The sequence below is a fragment of the Emydura macquarii genome, unplaced genomic scaffold (assembly GCF_026122565.2).
Source record: "Emydura macquarii macquarii isolate MOO-44397 ecotype Brisbane River unplaced genomic scaffold, CSIRO-AGI_Emac_v2 contig_1253, whole genome shotgun sequence".
Taxonomy (NCBI): Eukaryota; Metazoa; Chordata; order Testudines; family Chelidae; genus Emydura; species Emydura macquarii.
The window spans coordinates 73723730-73745335 of NW_027131390.1; the positions used below are offsets into that span (position 1 = coordinate 73723730).

A 21606-nucleotide genomic window follows, 5' to 3' on the forward strand; every position below is an offset into this window, starting at 1 on the left:
ATTTCCTGTATTCTGGCTGTGTCTCAGACTGTACTAAGTACTTTCCAGATATAGAGGAAGATAGGGTCTTTTCCCATTGAATATACAATCTGTGGAACTGGACCTTAAGTATGGTCCAGCCAGGCATTGTGTAGCTCCTGCCCAGATACCCCTCACGCAGTGTAGGCTAAGCCAGCCATGTGGCCTAGGGTGAGGGAATAGTTTTGATTTTTCCCTGCACAGAAAGCTGGTTGGCAGATCTGATCTGGGCCAGATACTGCAGGTCTTCAGTGGATTCTTCCAGGCTCCCTGATAATTAGGTGGAACTATAATTTCTGACAGCTCCACCCATCCCAATGTACACCTGTTTGGAGGAAGTAGGAATGAAGCTGCTAAGTGGCTGCAGTAGCTGTGAGGCACAGATCAAGACCATCAGGATTGTGATGCACCTGTCTCAGGAATGGGATTGGGAAAGAACTAAGAGGCCACAGTGATTGTGACGCAGGGGGAAGCACTGGACATTTGCAGACCATGGGTATGGTACAGCAGAAGCAGCACAATTCTTCATACAGATCATCATATTCCCCACTGAGCTGAAACAGACTTTCGCCCCAGCCAGCATCCCCCTGGAGGAAGCAACCTGGGAAATGAGGATGAGTCACCTATTTCTAGTCATGTATGGGGGTGAGGGTGTCTGGTCCTTTCACCTCTCCTGAGGCAGCATAGAGAGGCTAGAAAGGTAATGGGGAGAACGGGGGAATAATTGTGGGGAGGGAATTTGAGATTTACAGGGTGACCAGATGTCCCAATTTTATAGGTACAGTCCTGATATTTGGGGCTTTTTCTTATAGGTGCCTATTACCCTCCCAGCCCCGTCCTGATTTTCACATTTGCTGTCTAGTCCCCCTATTTGAGAAGGAAGAGAGAGTGAAGGAACATGAGCTGAGCCGGAAGAGGAAATGAAGGTGATTGTGAGGGGAAGGATTTTAATAATTTATTTTCTTAAATAAAAGACTGAAGAAAAGCACCAGCCAAGCATGTAACCATGGAACAATGTGAAGGAAAGGAACAAAAAACAAGGGAAACTAACCCTTCGTTGTCAGCTGTGCCTGATATGTGTTGGGTGCAGCTGAAGGGGTGGGGCTTCAGGGCTCATTTGATTAGTTATGAGCCTAGGGACCAGTATGCCTGAAAGGGCAGAGTGAAAGCGGGCCACTCTTCCTGCTGTCCCAACACAATCTCTGTGCTGGGGGGTGAGCATTCCCCTTTCTTCTCTCTGTGATATTTTGACCTACTATTGTTCTCTAGTTCTAACAAATGTATGTTATTCTGCCAGGCATCTTAATCAGAGAACTAGGGGAAGAAATAGTTCATTGCCAAGTTTTGTGAGACGCTGCTGCATTCAATGTGTAATATGAGTGGGTCAAAGATGTAAAATGAAGATAAGTTAGATTTTTGGTTCATGCAGGGGCATGATACCTTTAGCTAGATTCAGTGTATTTACTTCTAGGGATTATAGTGTCAGTGTTTTTCATTTTAATTCATTAGCTTTCAAGTTATATGATCAGAGTGTCGGCAGAGGAACAATAGAATGTGTGCAAAATGCTGTTATAGAGAAGTTATGGATAGTTTGGTGTGTGAATGCATCTTGTATTTGTGTCTGAAAAATGTTTGCATAGTAATGCTTCAGGTGCTGTTTCTCATACAAGTATGGTCAGACCTTCAGTGCTCAGGCGGTAAAAAGAGTGATGGTTTGCTTCCCTTCCTATCCTTCACTTTTTTCTCTATTTGGCGGAGCAGCATAACCACCTCTCCTTGCAGATCTTCAATGTTCCCCTGAAAAAACACACACACAGCCCAAAACGCCAGTAGGTATTTGGTGGTATGTATGTATTGTTATGACTCCTTTTCTTTATCTTTACCTTTCTATTTCTAAAGAGCCCAACTGTCTCTATGAACAGGCGGCCATTTTGTTAGGCACAATTCATACAGCATGAAGGTTACTCACCTTGGGCAGTAACTGTGAGTCTTCGAGATGTATGTCCCTATAGGTGCCCCACTCTAGGTGTCTTTGAGTCTTTGTGCCTAATATTGGAGATTTTTGGTAGCAATGCCCATTTGGGCTGCACGTGTTCTCCCCATCTCATGCCGTGTTCAGTTGCTACATAGCGCTCTGTGGCCAAACTGCCCTCAGTTCTGTCTCAAGTGCCCTTGGTCTGAGACGGAGTCTTAGCAGAGGTCGTTCACAGAGATTTCTCTTAATAATTTCTTTTGTTAATAGTGACAGGGCTTCAGTTAGTGTTAAGTTTAGATTAGACTTACCTAGTTTTTTCCCACTAGGGACATAACATTCACGTTACATAGAAGACGCACGCTGTTTATGATGGTTGTTGAGGCATCCATGGACTGGGAGTCAACTTATTACTTCTGCCTCCAGCGAGAGGGATTCTTTCTTGTGATAGCTGGGTGTTAGCTCCCTGATGCTGCCACCCCTTTAGCCACTCAAGTACTTTCCTCTAGGGCTAACTAGGGCTAATATTAGACTAACTTTGCTTTGTATATTAACAATAGGTGCACCCAAGTCTCTTGACTCATTCCCCTGTGATATCTAGCTCCTGTCACTGGCTACTCACAGAAATCCCAAATCCTCTGCACCCAAAGGTGCAACGTACCCCAGGTTACCAGTTTTACTGCAAGCCACCTCTCCTGTAAAGCCCACAGCACTTGTGAGTACTTATGGAAAATCAAAAGGTTTATTTAAGAAAGAACAAAGATTTAACTAGAAATTAGAGAAAAAGTGATGGAAGCAAATGGTTATAACTCAAAACAAAATCATAAAATGCAAACCTGGCTCTATACATTTATCAAGTTATCTTTCCTCTCTAATAAAGCAGGCTTACCTCCCAAAGTTCAATCTGTCACAGAGCTAGCTGGTTTCCTAAGAACCAGGGTCCAAAAGTATCTGAAGGCCCCATGCTAGTCAAGGGGTTTCCTCAATGAATGGATCCAGAGTGCCTTTCCTTATACTCTGTTTTACTGAAAGTCTTTTTCTTTATTCCTAGCCAGGGCGATCTCCTGCCTGTTATCCTCCAAGATGTTTTAACAGTTTGCAATTGTCTTTCATGGTTTTCCATTGACTGTTCTGGGATGTGGCAAGGGTAGACAATAGAACCTTGCATTATCTCACTGGCTGACTAGGGAGGATTGACAACTCCCTCTTGCTTGTATTGGTCAGCACAGAGACACTGCACTCCTGGTGACCACGTCCTTAAAACACATTTTCAACATAAACACGATTCCTTAAAAATTACCTATGCACACATCTCACAATGACTGAATCTTGACAAGTTATGAACTTTCTGCAGATATATTACTCTTTATTGATGAATAGCCTGTAAGACACAGGTTTGGTGAAGTGAGTTTGTCAGAGCTGAGGTGAAAGTAGTTTGCAAAGGACAGGGGTTCCTTTGTCAATGAGTCAGTGTCACAGTACTCACTTATGTAGAATTTGCTCTTATACATTCTTGTTTCGTTGTTTACTTTTAGTTTACTTTCAGCCTGAATGACTCATCATAAATGGTTACTCTTTCTCTATGGTGAAAAACATAATCGTGAATATTGTTTTGTGTATATTTGAGAAATATTGAGATGGGCCGATTGAATCTCTTAGTAACTGGTTTTTAATATTTAAGTGAACAAGGATAAAATATGGACTGTACTATGCATGGGTGTATGCATTTTGTACATTATGGCAAATGGTATATTTTTTTTTTCAAAGATCTTTGTTTCCTATAAATGGAGAGCCTTAACATGAATGCACCACAGACTGGAAGCAGCAAAGTGAAACTGACTGGAATGGTGGATTCTGAAGCACTGTCAAGCCTGAGCACCAGTAGCAAAATTCTAAAGAGTTTCACTTTGCTGCTCTCCTGCCTGTACATAGAAACATATGAAAAAAACCAAAACAAAACAGGTGAAGACTGCACAGGAATAGGAGGAAGAGCTAGGCGAAAGGGAAACCACACAGAATGGAAGGAGGGAGCAGAGAGAATATAAGGGGAGAAAAATCCTAGGTCAGGAGGATAGAGAACACAAATGAATGTGATTGTGGGTGCCAGTTGCCTAAAGCCACTACTTTGAGCCTTCTGATGGTGTTATAGCTGTACTCCCAGTTCCTAATGGTGCACAGCTGGGACATAATCATTGAAATGAACATGAATCCCTGTGGCTGTTACGTCAAATGGGTGGGGGCAGAAGGGGAGTTTACTGTTTAAAATAGGAACAAAGGGAGTCTGGGACAGATGGGAAGAGAAGCAGTGAGACTGACAGGGACAAGCCAAAAGAGAAAATGGCTATTTTAAGCTCTCTGCTCCCTTGTCTCTTTCAGTGACAGTCCATCGGCCTCCGGCATGCTAAACTGACTGCCTAGTATAAAGACTAAAGTTGGAACTGTTGATTTCTTTTTATAATAGAAAATTATATTGAAGTGGCTTTTGGGGGAACAAACTGCTGCTAAAAAGGCAGCCTGGTTTCTAGGACACAGAAGGAGGGAAAAGGGATCTTAACAGTTCAGGGAATCTTTTAAGAGTAAGAATTTTACTTTTCTCCTACTCTTATCCTTTTCCTAGGAAATATTTTCATGGTGGAAGGACACATTGCATGAACACCCCAAACATTGTTTGCTTCATCTTAAATTAATATGCCATTCTCTAAGAGCACTAAGCTATGTCACAATGTGCAGCACAAGGCTACTGGTGCACTTCTTGGGTGAGTGAACTTGCCTAAGCCATGTGCCAATAACCTATTAAAACTCCTATTTTGGCTTGGTGGTGTAATGGGAGATAGAGACAAACCACACAGAAAGGAAATAGAAAGAGAGGCTGCTTTGTGACAGTGCAGAGTGTTTGGTGCTTAGGTGGGAGGAAAGACTGATGCTGTTTCCCTACAGTAGAGAGACAATGTTGAAACAAGGAGGTTCCATGACAGCAGTTGTGTGAGTAGTTCAATGGAGGACCAAATGCACCGGAAGTGATGGGGATTTTTAAATCTTTGTTACAAAATTACTGATTACACTTTAAGGTTTTACAGATAATTCCATCTAGTGTTCTTCCACTGATTTTATATGATCTAATCGTGTACCATATTTGACAATATATCTTGTGTATTTTTTCAGCCTTACCTTTTCCCACGGTTTTAGATACCTCATGTGGTGAAAGTAATATCTGTTGAAAGAATAAGTTCTATTTATGGTAATGACTCAAGGCAAGAACATGTCTGAAAGAAAAAGATTTTTCAAGCAGCATGCTGCTAGCTCAAAGATTCCTCAAAAAATTCTGTCGTGTGCTGCCTCTAAGACTGTTGCCCTCTTGCCAGCCTGAGCCATGATGGATCAATTCGGGAACTGCTTGAGACACTGCACGATATGCTTCAATGTACTCTTTCTTTTTTTGAAGAAAGATGCAGGAAAATGTCAGAGAATTAACAACTTAGATGGGCAGGTGGCTAAAACTGAAAACCATAAGGAGATGATTGAGAGAGCACTATCCCACAAGGAAACAATTACTAATACTGGAAAGGTGGGTATAAACAGTTTTTTTTAAAAGTACTGTGCAGCCCCCAAAAAGAGGAAAAACAAGGCCAAAATAATCTGCAGCCATTATCAGGGCAGCACCACCAATTATCAAAATAGTCCCAAAAGGCTACTATTTAAAACTCATGTATCACAGCATCTAGCCACTAAAGTGATAAGCACTCCATAAATACAGTACCATTAGGCCAAAAATAAAAAAATAGGGATGGCTGATGGAGGGATTTAGAGTGGATTTTGCAAACTTCATCAGCCCAGGACCCCTGATGTTCAGTCCATGTAGAATCTCAAAACTACTCTGGTATTGGTGGGCGTGGGCTTCTCAATCAACCTTTTCTTATAGCTCTTTTGCTGAGTAACCCAGAATGCAAATACATGAAATTGCTCTTTAGTTAGTTCAGGTTCTATCAATGGGAATCCTGTCAACTGACCAGGCCCTCTTCATTTTTTTTCCTTTGTAGAGAATGCAAAATGCATTTTATACTGCTGTCACAGTTGCATTATATGTCAAACAATGAAAGTGTGTTAATGTAGAAAATCTGCGATAAGAAAGAAAAATGTTTTACTCAAACTGTAAAGGGACGCAGGCAGGTTGAAATAGGCCCCATATTAAGGCTGTATTAAAAACAAGAATTTACCCACAAAAAGAAAATATTTGAGTGAAAGAACTTTAGTTAAAACCCCTCACTGATGATTCAACTAGTTTACTAAAGTGGTGTTTTTAGTGTTTACATGTGTATTCTCAATGACTTTGCAGGGAGTTAATTCTGAATTAATTCCATGCTTTACTGAATTTTATTTCTTTATTTGGTGTAGGTCCTTTAACCAGGGATGTAGCAGAAACTTTCCATGAAAGGGGAAACAGAGTATTAAGTTTACTTTGAAATGTATTTTATTAAACACAAATAGCAATGGAAGTACAACTCTTCTACTATATTGTTTGATGTAACTTCATGGATTAGGAAGGATGGTCTAGTGAATGAGTACTGGAGTGGCACTTGACAGATCTGGGTTCAATTCCTGGCTCTGTCACAAAACTTCCTGTGTCATCTTGGAAAAATCCCTTTAATCTTCCCTATGCCTCAATTTTCAATTGGTGAAATAGGGATAATACCCTCCTTCCACCATATGAGAGTTTTGAGGATAAAATCCATTAGGGTGTGAGATGCTCGGATACTACTATAGTAGAATATATATATATATATAGATATATATATATATATATATATACATACATATCTAGATAGGTCATTGCTTTGTTACTACAGCAGCATAATCTAAGATTTCAAACACTTCTAGGAGATCTAAAGTGTTGGTCTTGGTGCATAGTAATATGTTGTGAAAGTTGAGAATATTTCATCTTGCAAACTATAAACATGAAAACAATTTGTCTTCAAGCAGGTTTAGTTGCAACAGTGAAGAGGCCTAAATGTTTTTTCAGTTGTTGGAAATCCTCAGATTTGATTCTCCATACAATATATCTGAAACAATTTTATATAAAATTACAACAGGATATGTCAGACGCTCTACAAGTTTCATCACCTTTCCCTAGGAAACACTGGCCTAGATTCAGTATTGGGTGTTTACTGAAATGTCTTTTGTATTTCTTGATTATTTATACTGATGACCAAACTAAATTTGGAGAAATGGTGGTTGAATCAATGAGAAAATGGAAGAAATGAATAGGACTTAGTTCATTATCATGCTTGCTTCCAATTTTTTTGATGCATGATTGGCTGGTGTTAAATGAAATGCTACTGTCAGCTCCATCTTCCTGCCTTTGGGAAATAATCAATTAACATGTTTAATTCTTATTGATTTCTATTTGATCAGAGCAATATTTGGCTGAGTTCATTTTTCAGAAGTCAAATAGTACCATTAATTTTTTTGAAATGGTAAGTTACTTTCCCCAAAATCAACAAAAAGGCAGTTGACAAGATTTTGTGGGACATTTAGAAAACCAAGACATTGTTTTTCATCTGACTTCTTGAAAGCCACTTCTGAGTGCTGCTTTTTCATTTCTTGCAAATAAGTAATTAATCTCTTGACTTGTATGATGTTATCTAGCATTGCCTGGTCCACTATTTCACTATTGACAGCATTATAGCAGACTAGAGAATCATAAGCATTTAGACCCTAACTCAGGAGAGCACTTAACTATGTGTTTAACTTTTAAGTGCTTATCCCACTGCCTTAGTTCCTTGGAAGAAAGCAGTGCTTGAGAAAATGCATTATCCCCTCCTGCATAAAATTTACTTGCAGATTTAACTGACTTATTTTATTATGCATGTTTGTCTTTCTAGTAATAACACTAAAATGATTAATTTATCTGAGAATATAATGGCTCCAGTGATTAACCTTAGTGTCACTAAAAAAATGTAATACTGCTAATTATCTAAGGTTTTATGGTAGTATTTAACCTAAGATGGGATAAAATGAAAGTACATTTTTGAATAGGTAGATATGTAACTTAACAAGAGTGTTGACTATAATTTCTCATATCCTTAACTATTGAATGGCAGAGTAGAAAAAGAGACCTACTCTTCTAATTTATTTTAGACCTGTTTTTAAAAACGGAATGACAGCTGCAATATGCTGAAAAGGATGGATGTTTGTTTTCCCATAAAAGTACAAAATGTAGGTGGTTTATAAGACTGCAACTTAATGTCATTGCTTGGAGACATGGAGATTCCTGTTCATGCCAGATCATTATTATTCTCTCAGCAACAAAAGATTAAAGGAAAATAATAAAAAATTCATAAAAAGCATCTCAGATGAACTTCATACATGTATAACAGCAAGAATAGTAATAATGTCATACAGTCCTTAACCTCTGTTGCTGTCAAAAATGGTTACTTCTCTTTTTCTTATAATTAATCTTTTTCAGAAGACGGAGAAAATAGTGAGATTTGACTGCCAAATTCTTTTTCTTTTGTGCAGGGTAGGAAGGACTGTGAATCAGAGCAATGGGAGATATGGTGCTGACATCCAAGAGAGTATATGTGCATTGGTTTCGGGAGCACATAAGAGCAAGATTGCTGATCTTGAGAGCCAACTTTCCTTGCTACACAACATTAAGAAGAATAAAAAGTTCATGGATGATATTTTTAGAGAGGTGAGCATGCCAAGCAAACCAGAGTCTGAAGTGTACAGTGTAGAAGAGAGATGTAGATGAAAGATAAGTTACTGTGCATAGGAAAGGGAAAAGAAAGGCAGAGCCATCCAGAAGATACTGTGAATACTGAAGTGCAATAGTTAAGACAGTTCCTCAGTCCTTGATGGCAAACACTTGATGGTGAAGTAAGCCTGCTGAAATAAACTAAACAAAACCAGTCACCTCATCAAACATGCCCAACTCAAGAAGAGGAAAGAAATGGGTATAACAAAAAGCAAGCATTAAAGTAAGTGTTTGGGGACTGTGTACTTGGAAATCTTAGTTGTACAGCATGCAATCTTGATTGTGCATTTCTCACAGTTTGTCTTCTGCAATCCAAGGTAGAAGAACAGAGATCATTATAAAGGCACACACTCCTAACTGGAGCTGAAAAGCAGCTGTTAGTTCTGGTGTGTTGAAACCTCATGACAAAGAAGCAGGATAGTGCCTTTTATTTAGCTTTATACAAGCTGTAATAAAAGAGCAGCCATCCAGTGTTCTAGGAACCCTTGACAACTTTTAGAAAATGCACTAAAATAAACAGACCTGTCAGTTCCCAGAGAGCAACTCAAATACACAGTGATGTGCTATAACTGAAGTTAATCAAATGCTCCCATTCTTAAAGCCCACACTCCCACTTCCAAATGCCTATCTCCTCAAAGAGAGACCACCCCTTGGTAGCATTGGTACCAACTCTCTTAATCTTTGGAGCTGCTGTCCAACACAGGAGACTGCATCACTCACCGGTTTCAAAAGTGCATGACTACCAGATCTCTGTGGGGGAGTTGTCACTTCTGATAATGCAGCAGAGCACTGGTGCCAAGGGACACATGCTGCCCCCTGAAGATAAGAACATCTCTAAATTCTAGAACTTGGAAACATGGGAGGGGCCAGAGAAGCCTCCAAATAGCACCCTACGGGAGTACAGGTCCAGCATGGTAATGTTTTGAGTGATTTATCCCTGCCCATACCTTGCTATATCAATTCTGGGAGTCTCAGCTGCTCCTCTGTCATTTCCTAGGGCTGGGGATTGAAGAGGAGGTCATTGAGTGTATAATGACCTTATGGGGGACTTCTTGCTGGAGTCCAGGGCTGGAGAGGCTGGGCCCTCCACCCTTATGTAACAACTGCCGCATTCCAAGGGCCAAGTCGTTCCCAGGGAGATTGAGCTGTTCCTTTACTGCTACATCTTCCATGTGGGCAAACCACACTCTGCATGGAAAAAATCATAGGAAACTAAGAGTGGGCAGAGTTGTATATCCTTGCGTAGGAATCTCTCTTGCATGGAATGATGGGGTCCTTGGACATGAATAGCATGCCAGGTGACAAATGGGATTAGATGTTTAACTACAGTGATTCTTGCTAACATAAACAATATTAAATTAATTGCCAGACTTCAGAGCAAGAAAGAATTGCCTGCACTTCCTGGGACACAAGGACCTTGTAATTTCCCCTTCTTTCTCTAGGGCACGGGGCAGGAATAATCAGTTAGAATATGGTTAGAATATCCCAAACTTCTAATTTCCTGCAACTGTGCACGCTGTTGATAGAACTTTTGTCCTTCCTGTTATCTCGAGTTTCAGTTGACCAGGTACGAGAAAACAGGAATTATTTAAGAACAGGATCTCAAGAGTCCATCCAGCCTTCACCTATTCTTAGCATATTGTAGAAGAAGATCATGAAGGCTACTTTGAAAAAGTTGCTAATTTCAAGGGTAGATTTTCTTCTCCCTTTAAAAATAAACCAAACAACCTGCCATATTCTGAATCAGACAGCAGTAGACTAGAAATTTGACAAACACAAAGTTGTAGTGTGTGCACAAACAATAGAGCACTATCTTTTGGGGGGCGGGAGGAGGACAGATTAATAGGTGTAGTTTGACTTCTATATTTAGGGGGGCAGCTCCAGTCAGGCCAATGGGGCTGCGCATGGAGGAGCAAATTCCACACCTGCCTGAGACTTGCAGTGCCTGCACCTCCCTCCCCCCAACTATGCCCATGGATAGATTAAACCGTTCTAGGGAAACGTACACAATGTTAAGGTTCAAACTTTGTACATGGCACTTTATGCGCAGGATTCCCAATCTTAAGTGCAATTTATGCTATTGAAAATCTGACTTTAGTTCTGTGGAACACAGGATATATTGCAAATGTTCTTGCCAATGCTTAACTTTGAACACTCAAGTAGTTCCATTAACTTTGATGGGCTACTTGCATGAGTAGAGTTCAGTAGGTGCAAAAAATGTTTGTGGGATTTGGGTTCTGAGATGAAATCCTGTCCCCATTGAAGTCTGTGGAGTTCTGCCATAGAAATCAATTGGACCAGGATTTCACCCTCAATTTGTAATTAACTGACACCATAGTCCTAGGAAGAGTGTTGTGGTTTTCAAGGGGTTTTTTAAGTTTATGAAAACAAAGTAGCAATGATGCACTTCAATAATGTAGATAGTAACTAGCCCTCAAGAAAGAGAAATAAATTGAAAAATAATGAGTCCTGTGGCACCTACATTTGTTAGTCTTTAAGGTGTCACAGGACTCTCATTGTTTTGCTAAAAACAGACTAACACGGCTACCCCTCTGGAACTCGTCAACATTGAAAATATTTCTTGAAAATAATGCAGAATTGCTTTAACGCCTATTAATTTTTAGGAATAAAAAGGACAGAGGACAGGAAAGTATGGACATTTGAGAGTGATATTAAACTGGGAAGGCTGGCTAATAATGCTGGAATAGGATCAGTTTAAAAGGACCAAGAGTAAACTGGAGCATGGTCTGAGAAGTAACACGAGCAATGTGGTCAGTGGTGATCTGCAAAAGTGGTAGGGGAGAGGTTGTGTTTTTATTTTATTAAAAAAATACATCCAAGTGAAATTTTGTTGTTGCTGAAGTCCCGATGTGATATTTTCAGTCCTTAAGTGAAGAGTAGAAAGATGTATTTTTCTCATAGGTGTTTCTAAGTAAGAGATTTATTTTTATTACCACCCATTTAACTTCGACAAACCCTAGTGTTTAACACAGTCAACTAAACTTCCCAACCTCTGTCAGGTATTTCTTGGTATTTGTGATGATTGTAAACCTGGTTGTTACTATTTTGCAGGAAAAACATGGTAGATATAGGAATTACAAATGTCTTGTTTTTTTAAAAAAATCCTTAACTTCTCCCCCATCCCAACCTCCACAATCCTTTCAGCCTACTTTATAAATCATAAAGAAGCAAAAAGGGGCACAAAACCCATCCCTTTCCTTTTGCTGTTCACTTTAAAAAGAAAAGTAACGAAGAGAGTAGTAGTGAAAATGTCAAAAGGTATATTACATTAGGGCCCTAAACCTGCAAGCTGCTCCACATGAGTGTACCTCTGCACCTGTGCAGATCAGTTTGCAAGATCAGGGCCTAAAGGGTCACAAGCTCCAACGCATTGTTTAAGAAAAGGAACTGTAGCTGATACTGGATAGAAACTAAAACCCTCAGATCACTGTTCAGTAGCAGATAGGAAAATGCATAGAACAATGGAATTTATAAATGGCAGGGGGAAAACACCACATCCGAGGCAGCCATAAAAATGTCTGGTAAATTAACTCCTAGGGCACCATGAGCTACTTTCAGTATTAGTATTTGGGACGAGAAATAAGGTAAACCAATGATTCTACAAGAGACGTCAGTATGAGAATTAACTTTTATTCACATGACCAAAGAAAAAGCTCCAGTTGATTGATAACGTCAGGTTCTTATCTTTACCTCCATGACCTCTCTGTTTCAGCACCATACTGTGGATTTGGAAAGCAAGACTTTTAAAATGCAGATTGGCACAAGCCCTGGGTTTTTTTTGCCTTCCTCTGTAACATGGGGCATGGGTCACTTGCTGGTGGATTCTCTGTAGCTTGAAGTCTTTAAACCATGAACTGAGGACTTTGATAACTCAGTCATAGGTTAAGGGTCTATTACAGGAGTGGCCGGCTTCGGAGCCCCACGCACATGCCGCTGTATATGAGGTACTGCTGGCCCTAAACCACCCCTCAGTTTCTTCTTGCCGCCAACTCCAGCAGCAGGAATGGGGGTTGGGTTATGGAATGGATATGAGCAACACATCTCGAAGAACAACAGTTACAAGATAAGTAACCGTCCTTTCTTCTTCGAGTGCTGGCTCATGTCCATTCCATTGTAGGTGACTCACAAGCACTACCCTGGAGTTATGGATGAGCTACCCTGATATCGGATGCCTCAGGCTTAGGGTGGGTGGGCCCATATCTGCACCTCGGCACACAGGGGTCCAGAGAGAGGTGCTCTTTGAACGGCACACCCCTCAACCTGCCCAGGGTTCCGTCACCAGTCTAGTGTGGCCAGGATCTGGGCGGGGGACTGTGACCATCCGGTCCAGGGAGTGTTTGCTCGAGGCATAAACCGAGGTGAGCCATGACTAAAATGGTCTGAGTCTTAGCTGAGCCAACCTCACCATGTAAGTGCAGGCCGCCATGTACTGTGCCTGGCTGCTGTAGTCGGTCAGAGGTGCAGGCGAGTCATGATGGGGCAGGAAAGCTCTGGCTTGGGAAGGATCCAGGACCACTCTGAACTCTATCCGCTGCAATGGAGTTAATGTGGACTTCTGCTCGTTTATTAGCAGGCCCATGACCTAGGCCCTGGACCTAACTCTGATTAGCCAATCGTCCAGGTAGGGGAAAATGTGGACCCCCTCAGGTGTGCTGCCACTACCACCATATATTTTGTAAACACCCTTGGAGGCCAAGGAAAGTCCAAAGGGCAATGCTGCAAACTGGTAGTGGGAGGCAGCCACCAAGAAATGGAGGAAAAGCCTGTGGCTGGGGAAAATAGAAATGTGGAAGTATGTGTCCTTTAGGTTGAGGGTGGCACACCAGTCTCCAGGGAGGGGATGACAGAGGCAAGGGAGACCATGCGAAGTTTCAGCCTCTTGAGATATTTGTTGAGACGAAGCAGGTCTAGTATAGGCCTTAGACCTCCTTTTGCTTTGGGGATGAGTAAGTACCTCGAGTAAAACCTTCCCCCACATGTCCGGTGGAAACCCTTCTATGGCCCCCAGGCTGAGAAGGGTCTTTACCTCTTACATGAGGAGCTGGTCATGAAAGGGGTCCCTGAAGAGGGACTGGGAAAGAGGGTTGTTGGGAGGGATGGAAGCAAACTGGAGGGCACAGCCTGCTGAATCTATGCCAAGGATCCAGCAATTGGAAGTGACCTTGGCCAATTCGGACAGGAAGGGGGCTAGATGGTTCAGGGAGGGATCCAGGGAACAGGCTGGAACGCCACCCTCGGACGCACCTTCAAAGTGGTCTCCTTTGATTACCAGATCGCCTAGATGACCTTGCTGGGGGGATGGCATTTAGTTGACATGTCCTAGACCCCCTATTTCTGTCCCTCTGTCTGAGAGCATGAACCGCTGTGGCTGGTACCTCTGCTGTTGCTGGCCCTGAAGACGGAACTGGCGTCTAGAGGTCTGGGGTATATAAAGACTCAGGGAGTGGAGCGTGGTCCTCAAATCTTTCAGACCATGCAACTTCGCATCTGTCTGGTCCGAAAACAAGGCCGACTCATTGAAGGGGAGGTCCTGGATGGACTGTTGGATCTCCTGGGACAGACCCGAGGATTGCAGCCACGAGCACCTGCGCATACAGATTGCAGAGGCCATGGCTCTGCCTGCCAAGTCTCCTGCATCTGAAGACGCCTGCAGCGCTGCTCTGGCCACTATGATACCCTCTTCCAGATGATACCTCCACAATGATACCTCCTTTAGACAATACTAAAGTCCAGCGCTTAGTCCTGGGGCAAAGCATCCGCAAAGCGCTTTAGCGAGTCCCAGAGATTGAAGTTGTACCTACCCAAGAGAGCCTGCTGATTGGCAATTCAAAACTGCAGGCTTGCTGTCAAATAAACCTTTCTCCCGAACAGGTCCAATTTCTTGTTCTCTTTATTTTTTTATGTGGAACGGGGCTGTCCCTGCCTGTCCCACTGGTTGGCCGCATCCACCACCAGGGTACCGGGAGAGGGGTGGGTGAAAAGGTACTCAAATCCCTTGGCCGGGACAATTTTTCTCGGCCCCCTTAGAAGCTGGTCTGCCACAGGGCCTTCACTAGCTTCAACATCCCCTCATGCACAGGGAGGGCAACCTGGGCTGGGGCGGACGCTGCCAGGACATTAAAGAGACTGTATGACACATCTTTCAACTCCTCTGCCTCCAACCCCAAGTGGGAAGCCACACTCTTGAGACACTCTTGATGAGCCCAGAAATTATCCAGTGGCGCCAAGGGTCCCTGGGTGACCGCCTCGTCTGGGGAAAAGGAGGAGGACTGGAGGGGTGTGGTGGGTGGTGGCATCCCTTCCCGCTGACGAGGGGCCCCAACAGAGGTCCCTGCCTGGGGGGTCCGAATCATTGTCAGAGGCCGAACAATGTCCCTTCTCTGGCACTGGTGGTGTGGGTTGCACGTCCGACGACCTGAACGACTGCGGACCCAGCCGGACCGGAAACCTCCAGGGTCCCCAATACAGCCATTGGAGTGACCACTGCCCTGAAACCAGCCCGGGGCTGCTTGAGCCAAAGGGTGCTCCAATATCTTTTGCTGGAGGCGATGACTTGCTCAGTGGCCGTCCTCTTGAGAGGACACTGACTCACTGTGAGACGACCACGGCGGGGCTGCCTCGGAGGGTCCAGCTGTACGGTGCCACGTAGTGGGGGAGTGATGACCCGATCTGTGGGTGCTCCGGCGCTGTGGAGAATGGCCTCTCTGTGTCGTCAATCCTGATGATGACGAGACCTGGTGCCGGTACTGTGACCGGTGCAGACACGGGGAACCATGCTTCGACTGCGAACTAGAGCACCCAGAGTGGCACCTGGGCACCGATGGCTTTCAGCGCCACTTCCCTCTTGGTGCCGAGTCGGCTCCAGCAACCAGGGTCCGAGCCACACTAGTGTGGATGAACTCCTCAGTGTCAGGGAGCAGTGCTAACTTCCCTCTGGGGAGCAGCCCCTTGCAGGCGACTCAGACAGGCAATGCCTCCTGGGCCAAACTTTGTCTGATGCTGAGGATGATAACTGGCGCTGGGAGGGTGATCTCGCTCTGTGCCGCACTGATGCGACCTGGAGCAATTTCTGGGGGAGCGGCATCATGTCGACCCCTCCACCTGGGGCGACCAGGTTGTTGGAGATCTTCCTCCCTACTCCAGGGATCGCCTGAGACAACCAGGGGGTCCCAACGCAGGCTTCTTCTGCAACATCAGCCCCTTCTCCCTGGGTGGAGGCCAGGGTGGGGATGGCGTAGAAAAGACCAACAAGTGTCAACGGCACCGGCAGGTGCAGAGACATCCTCCCACTTCCAGGAGTTGGGGGTGACTCTCTGCTTGGAGACACAGGCTCCAGTGAGCAAGTCTCCCCTGCCTGGCTTCAGTGCGGCCCCATGCTCAACCCCGCCTTCTTGGACAGTGCAGGGGAGTGATCCCACGCTGTGTGCTGCTTTCTCCGCTTCTTCCTCGATGGAGAGGAAGAAGTCCATTGCTGAGGCGGGGCCGGTGCCAACAGCGTGCTCTGCACCGATGCCATGCTTGGTACCAAAGCAGAAAGTGTTGGTTCGGAGGTCGGTCTGAGTGCTGCCTCCATTAGTAAGGCTCTCAAGCGGATCTCTGTCTTTTTTGGGTCCGAGGTCTGAAAACCTTACAAATCTTGCATTTGTCCTTACGATGAGCTTCCCCCCAAGCACTTTAGGGGATTGCTCAGTGAGAAGGCCTTCCCACAATAGGCGCACGGTTTGAAGCCCGGTGACCGGGGCATGCCCCGCTCCCGGCAACGTCTCAGCCAGGACTATCCTAAGTGCCTAACTACCACTATTAACAACACCTAAGGTCTAAACTACCTAACTAAGACAAACAACAGATTAAGGAGAACAAGAAGGAATGAGCACTTGCGATGCAAGCCGAAACAGTTCCAGCAACTGTCACAGGCGGAAAGAAGGAACTGAGGGGACATAGGGCCAGCAGTGCCTCATATACAGCGGCATGTGAGCAGGGCTCCAGGGGGTGCCAAAGCCAGCCCTACGGGTACTGCTAAAGGGAAAAAAGTTCCGGTAACCGTGCACAAAGGCGCGCGCACACCTACAATTGAATGGACACGAGCAAGCACTCAAAGAACAAAAGGTTTGCCAGACTATGTAAAAGAATAAATAGAGATGCATTTTTCCAGTGGATAAGTCTCCACTATTTCTTTATTCCTATGCTGTTCTTGTGCAGAGGGGAGAAGGATCATCTGATGAACATTGTTGAAAATGGGAGCCACAATTATGGACCTTTTCCAGCAAACACTTTACTTGGTTCATTTGATTTACTTGGTTCATTTGCAGCAGTACACGTTGTGCCTGGGATTAGGTCCTATTAAGAATACAATCCATTGTGGAGGCTACAAATTAAAAAGGTATAGAGAAGGCAACATGGATAATAAGAGGCCCAGTGGTAAATAATTTCTAGGAAGTTAAAAAAATTAGATTTATTAAAGTGGAAATTACAAGGTAAAATGAATGAGCTGTGTAATATCGACTTCTGTGATCCAGGGCTGGCTCTAGACCAAATAGTGCCCCAGGCAAGGAGCATTTCGGCGCACACCCCCTCTGCCCCTTTGTTAAAGTTCTGAAGACCTTATATTTTATTTGTAATCCCATTTCATGATTTTGATGCATAATTTATTCCTGTCATATAAAATGACACGTTTGCATAATAGGATCTGTAAATCTGTATTTATTCATGCCATATATAAGCAAATAAAAAAATTACTTTCCTCTAAGCTTATAGAAACTTTTTAATTTTAAGAATAACTGAAATGTACAAACATCAAGAAATTGAATTGTGCACCAATATCAGCTGGACCAGTATTTAGTGTTACAGTACATGACAGGCTTAGAATGTTAACTGAAGCACAGAGTTAGAGGGATCCATGGACTGGCAAATGGCATTTTCAAGCTATAAAATAGCAAGTGATGTCCGTTTCTTGTCGGCCATTATTGATCGAAGTTACGTTTTAATGAGCCTGGGCTTTGAAACGCTGCACCCCACACTTGCCACTGTGACCAGCAACATGAGCGGAATCCTCAAAGTTATCCACACATTAGGAAAAGTGTCCTTCAGCTCTACATTCTGAATGAATTGGAGAACACAGAGTGGAGAGTGCTTCCTGTGTGGCAAAATGCGATGGATGTTGTCCAAGTCAACACAGAGGTCTTTATCATTGACATCCAAATATTCCCCATGTATCAGCATCCGGTGAAGGTCCATACAATTGTTCAAGAGTGTTTTCCTGTCCGCTGACAGTTTTCTAAAGTCATACAAAACGTCCAGGTCTCTTCATGGTGCTTCATTTGTTCAAGCCTTTCTTTGATGGACACTCAAACAGTGTCAACATGTGAGCTAAAAAACTCCCTATTTAATTTTTCTTCCAAGTTTCCCAGTGAATCAAGCTCATGGTATGTTATTCATTTGACTTTTGAGGGAAAGCCTCTCTGTAAATTATTATGTTGCAGATCTCATTGCCACTTCCTGGATGGTTCTGGCTATGTAAATGTGCTTGTCAAGATATTTAGAATTAGCTAGAGAACTTGTTCTTTTGTGACCCTGATTTTTCTGGTTTCCTTTTCTTCCATTGAAATTTGTTTGCTCCTGATGTGAAAATACTAATTATAGAAAATACTTAGAATTTTAGTAGTTTATTATTAATAGATTTTTTGCTCTTGCAATTTCTTTCCTTTCAGACCTTTTTCTAAAGACAATTGATGTTTCTTTGCAACTTTCATTTCTCAACTTACTCTCTTCTAACACTCATATATATCCTTTAATATGTCTAGTCCTTCTTTTTACCTGATTTTTTTATATACCTCTGCAGTGCTCCAGTAGTTTCACTTGCTCTACTAGAAAATGCTACTTCCACTCCTTAAATGGTCAGAAGAGAAGCTGAGGGAGCTCCACCCTGGGATTGAATATGATTGATAAGGGAATACTCCAATTACAGTTTGGATAGTTGATAATCTGGCATTTGGGCTGAAGACATGAGTGGATATGAAGACTGATAGAGTGAGAAAACAAAATAATGTGAAAGCAAGTATCTAATAAAAGAAGCAGAAAAATAAGCACTTTAGTAATGGAAGGGGGAAGAGTATAGAAAAGTAGTTTTAAGTTAGGTAATATAAAAAGTAGCTTACAACTAAGTTTGACTAGTACTAAGTCAAGCAGTTAAATAGAAAAACTGCATGAAGAAATATACAATTTTCATTATGAGCTGAAACAGTAACTTGCCTGGAATCAGCAGCCCCATTAACAAAATGGCAGCAAAGAGCCTGCCATCAATAACGCTTTTATCTAAGGATTTAGTTTGTGGACTTTTGTCAAAAAAAATTGGGCCTAATACTGTTTCCTGTGGCAAGACCCTAGCCACTTCTGTGCTGATCTTTCACTTGTACAGCATCTAGCACAATGAGGCCTCAATGAAGATCGGGGCCTCTGGGTACTATGATATTACACATATTAAATTACGGTCTAACCACTTTCTGACCAGTGTTATGAAGTAAGTTTTTTATCTAATGGAGTCCAATCCACATTCTATTAGGTAAACATATATGATGTAGTATTGGACTGAAAAGCTTTGTTGAAGTCCAAGTAAATTATGTATCTTGCATCACTCACTTGCTGTAATTCCTGCCTCAGGAGAAGTCGGACTTCCGCGTTAGGGAAGTTACTTGAAATGTTAATTGGAAATAGACTTTGAGGAATAATTTGGTTAGTTAAAGAAAGATTATGTGGATTCATAAGAGGGTGATTATTCCTATCTTCAAGTAGAAAAGAATTTCTTGATCAAGCAACACAGTAAATTTGCAGAAGATATGGTCATAACTTATTTTGGACTCAAGGAAATATTTTGATACAAACAACTAATTTACAAGCAGTGTGAACTCCTGTAGTTAACCAAACACTGTACTAACTTTGGCCCCCTGATCCTGCAACTGGATCTATGTGGGTGGACCTTGGATCAGGGCCAGGACACTAGATATCAAAACTAGAATGGAACACACTTTGGGATGGAAGGATTAGACCATCAGCATTGGGATCATGAATGAAAGCATACAATAAACTGATAATACAAATCTGGAGGGAGAAACAGTTAATATAAAGGAAGAATTAAATGACTTAAGTAAACAAGCAATATATGCAGATTTTGGATAACAATTCAATATCAAGAAATATAATAAAGGTATAAGTATAAGCTGAGGACAGGTAAAAGGAAACAAAAATATTCTAAACAGCTGAAATCGTGTAACAAGTCATAATTAGAACACAGTGTAAATTAGAGGTGACTTGTAAAGAGAGAAAAGTTGGTCTTGTTCCTTTCTTTTTGCTGCCTTATGATGTATAGAATATCTAAATAGGTATGGCACTTTCCCTTCCTTGACTTGTGTCTTAAATTAGAAATTCAACTCCTGTCTAGACTAAAAGAGCGTACACTCTCTATACTACAAAAAGTATAGTAGTTGACAGTGGGTATCAGCAACATGTGATGCCAAACTGTAGCTTTACAAATGCTGTCTATAAGTATAGACATATACAAACTTGTCAACTCCATGAGAATTTAGTTACATATGTCAGCATTAGTGTGAATTTTCTTCCCAGTTTCAACTCTCATTTCCAAGAATGCTGTGTTCATAAGCTATAAAAATGATATGCTCCAAATAACAGCTAACTATATCTTGGATGTATTCTTTAACTTCCCAATAACAGATTCAAGGATGAAATTCCAAAAGAAAAAGAAAAAACTAGAAATTCCAAAATGGAAAAGGGGTGCTTTTTCAGCACATAAAAAAAGTGAATTGTGAAAAACAGTTTGGGGAGTTTAACTGCTTATTGGTAAACACTTAGGATAAAACTATGAAAGGAATTCTCAGCATAATAACTGAGGACACTTAAGACTGGACATACACCTTGAAATGTACAGTAGGGAGCAATCTGCCATTTGCAGGGAAGATGGAGATGAAAAAAGAACAAGCTATTTACTATGATTAAACTGAAGTTTATCTCAGTAAGTTTTCCATGTTCTGAGTAGAAACTATCACAGATAGGGCAGGTCTACACTAGAAGTGCTACATTGGCACAGCTGCAACACTGTAGTGTGCTGAAGATGATGTATGTCGACAGGAGAGTGCTCTTCTGTAAGCGTAATTACTCAACCTCTGAGAGAGGCAGAAGCTATGTTCGCAGATGAGCATCTCCTGCTGACAAAGGGCCGGTGTGGATAGCACGTAGGTCGCTGTAACTTGCGTCGCTCAGGGGGGTGTCTTTTTCACACCCCTGAGTGACGCAAGTTAGATTGACTTAAGCGGTAGTGTAGATCTGTCCTAAGACCTCATGTAGGAAAGTTGGCTAAGATCTGCAAGAAAATGATGTTAGGCCAATTAAAAAAGAGCCGCACAGCCCAAGCCAGCTGACACAATCCATCCGTGGATGTTTATTGCAGTGTAGACATATCCGACGTCTCAAGATTCTGACTAGGTTTCTGGACTTGCTATTAGCCTCAATTTTTTCAGCGGTTCTCTCTGCATGACCAAGGGTAGAGGATCATGACCAACCTAAAGGTAGATTTAAGTCATTGCAGTGTATACCCTATATCTTCAGGGTAATTCTCTGTGGTTTACATTATATCAAAGCCTAGAACCAGAGAACAGTTTTGGGCCTCCTAGTATACCACTGTTATGTCAGTCTTCTAGTCTGGTGTTCCTTACAGGGAGTATTTGTATGTGGTGGGGAGCTGATCATTGAGATATCCACCTTCCATATCAAATGCCTACAACTTCTGATGTGTAATCAAGAGCTAAGCATTATTAATAATCATGTATATGAT

At 42.4% G+C, this 21606-nt stretch overlaps 1 long non-coding RNA gene across 2 annotated transcripts; it reads left to right on the forward strand.

The window, feature by feature from the left end:
• The first annotated feature begins 837 nt into the window (after positions 1 to 837).
• LOC137153639 (uncharacterized) lies at positions 838 to 18847 on the forward strand. 2 transcript variants are annotated; one of them, XR_010919859.1, is made up of 4 exons: positions 838 to 944; positions 5433 to 5555; positions 8507 to 8681; positions 18604 to 18847. It is a non-coding gene; the product is annotated as an uncharacterized lncRNA (long non-coding RNA). The 2 variants fall into 2 exon arrangements; XR_010919858.1 differs by lacking the exon at positions 838 to 944 and adding an exon at positions 1086 to 1232.
• The last annotated feature ends 2759 nt before the right edge of the window (positions 18848 to 21606 follow it).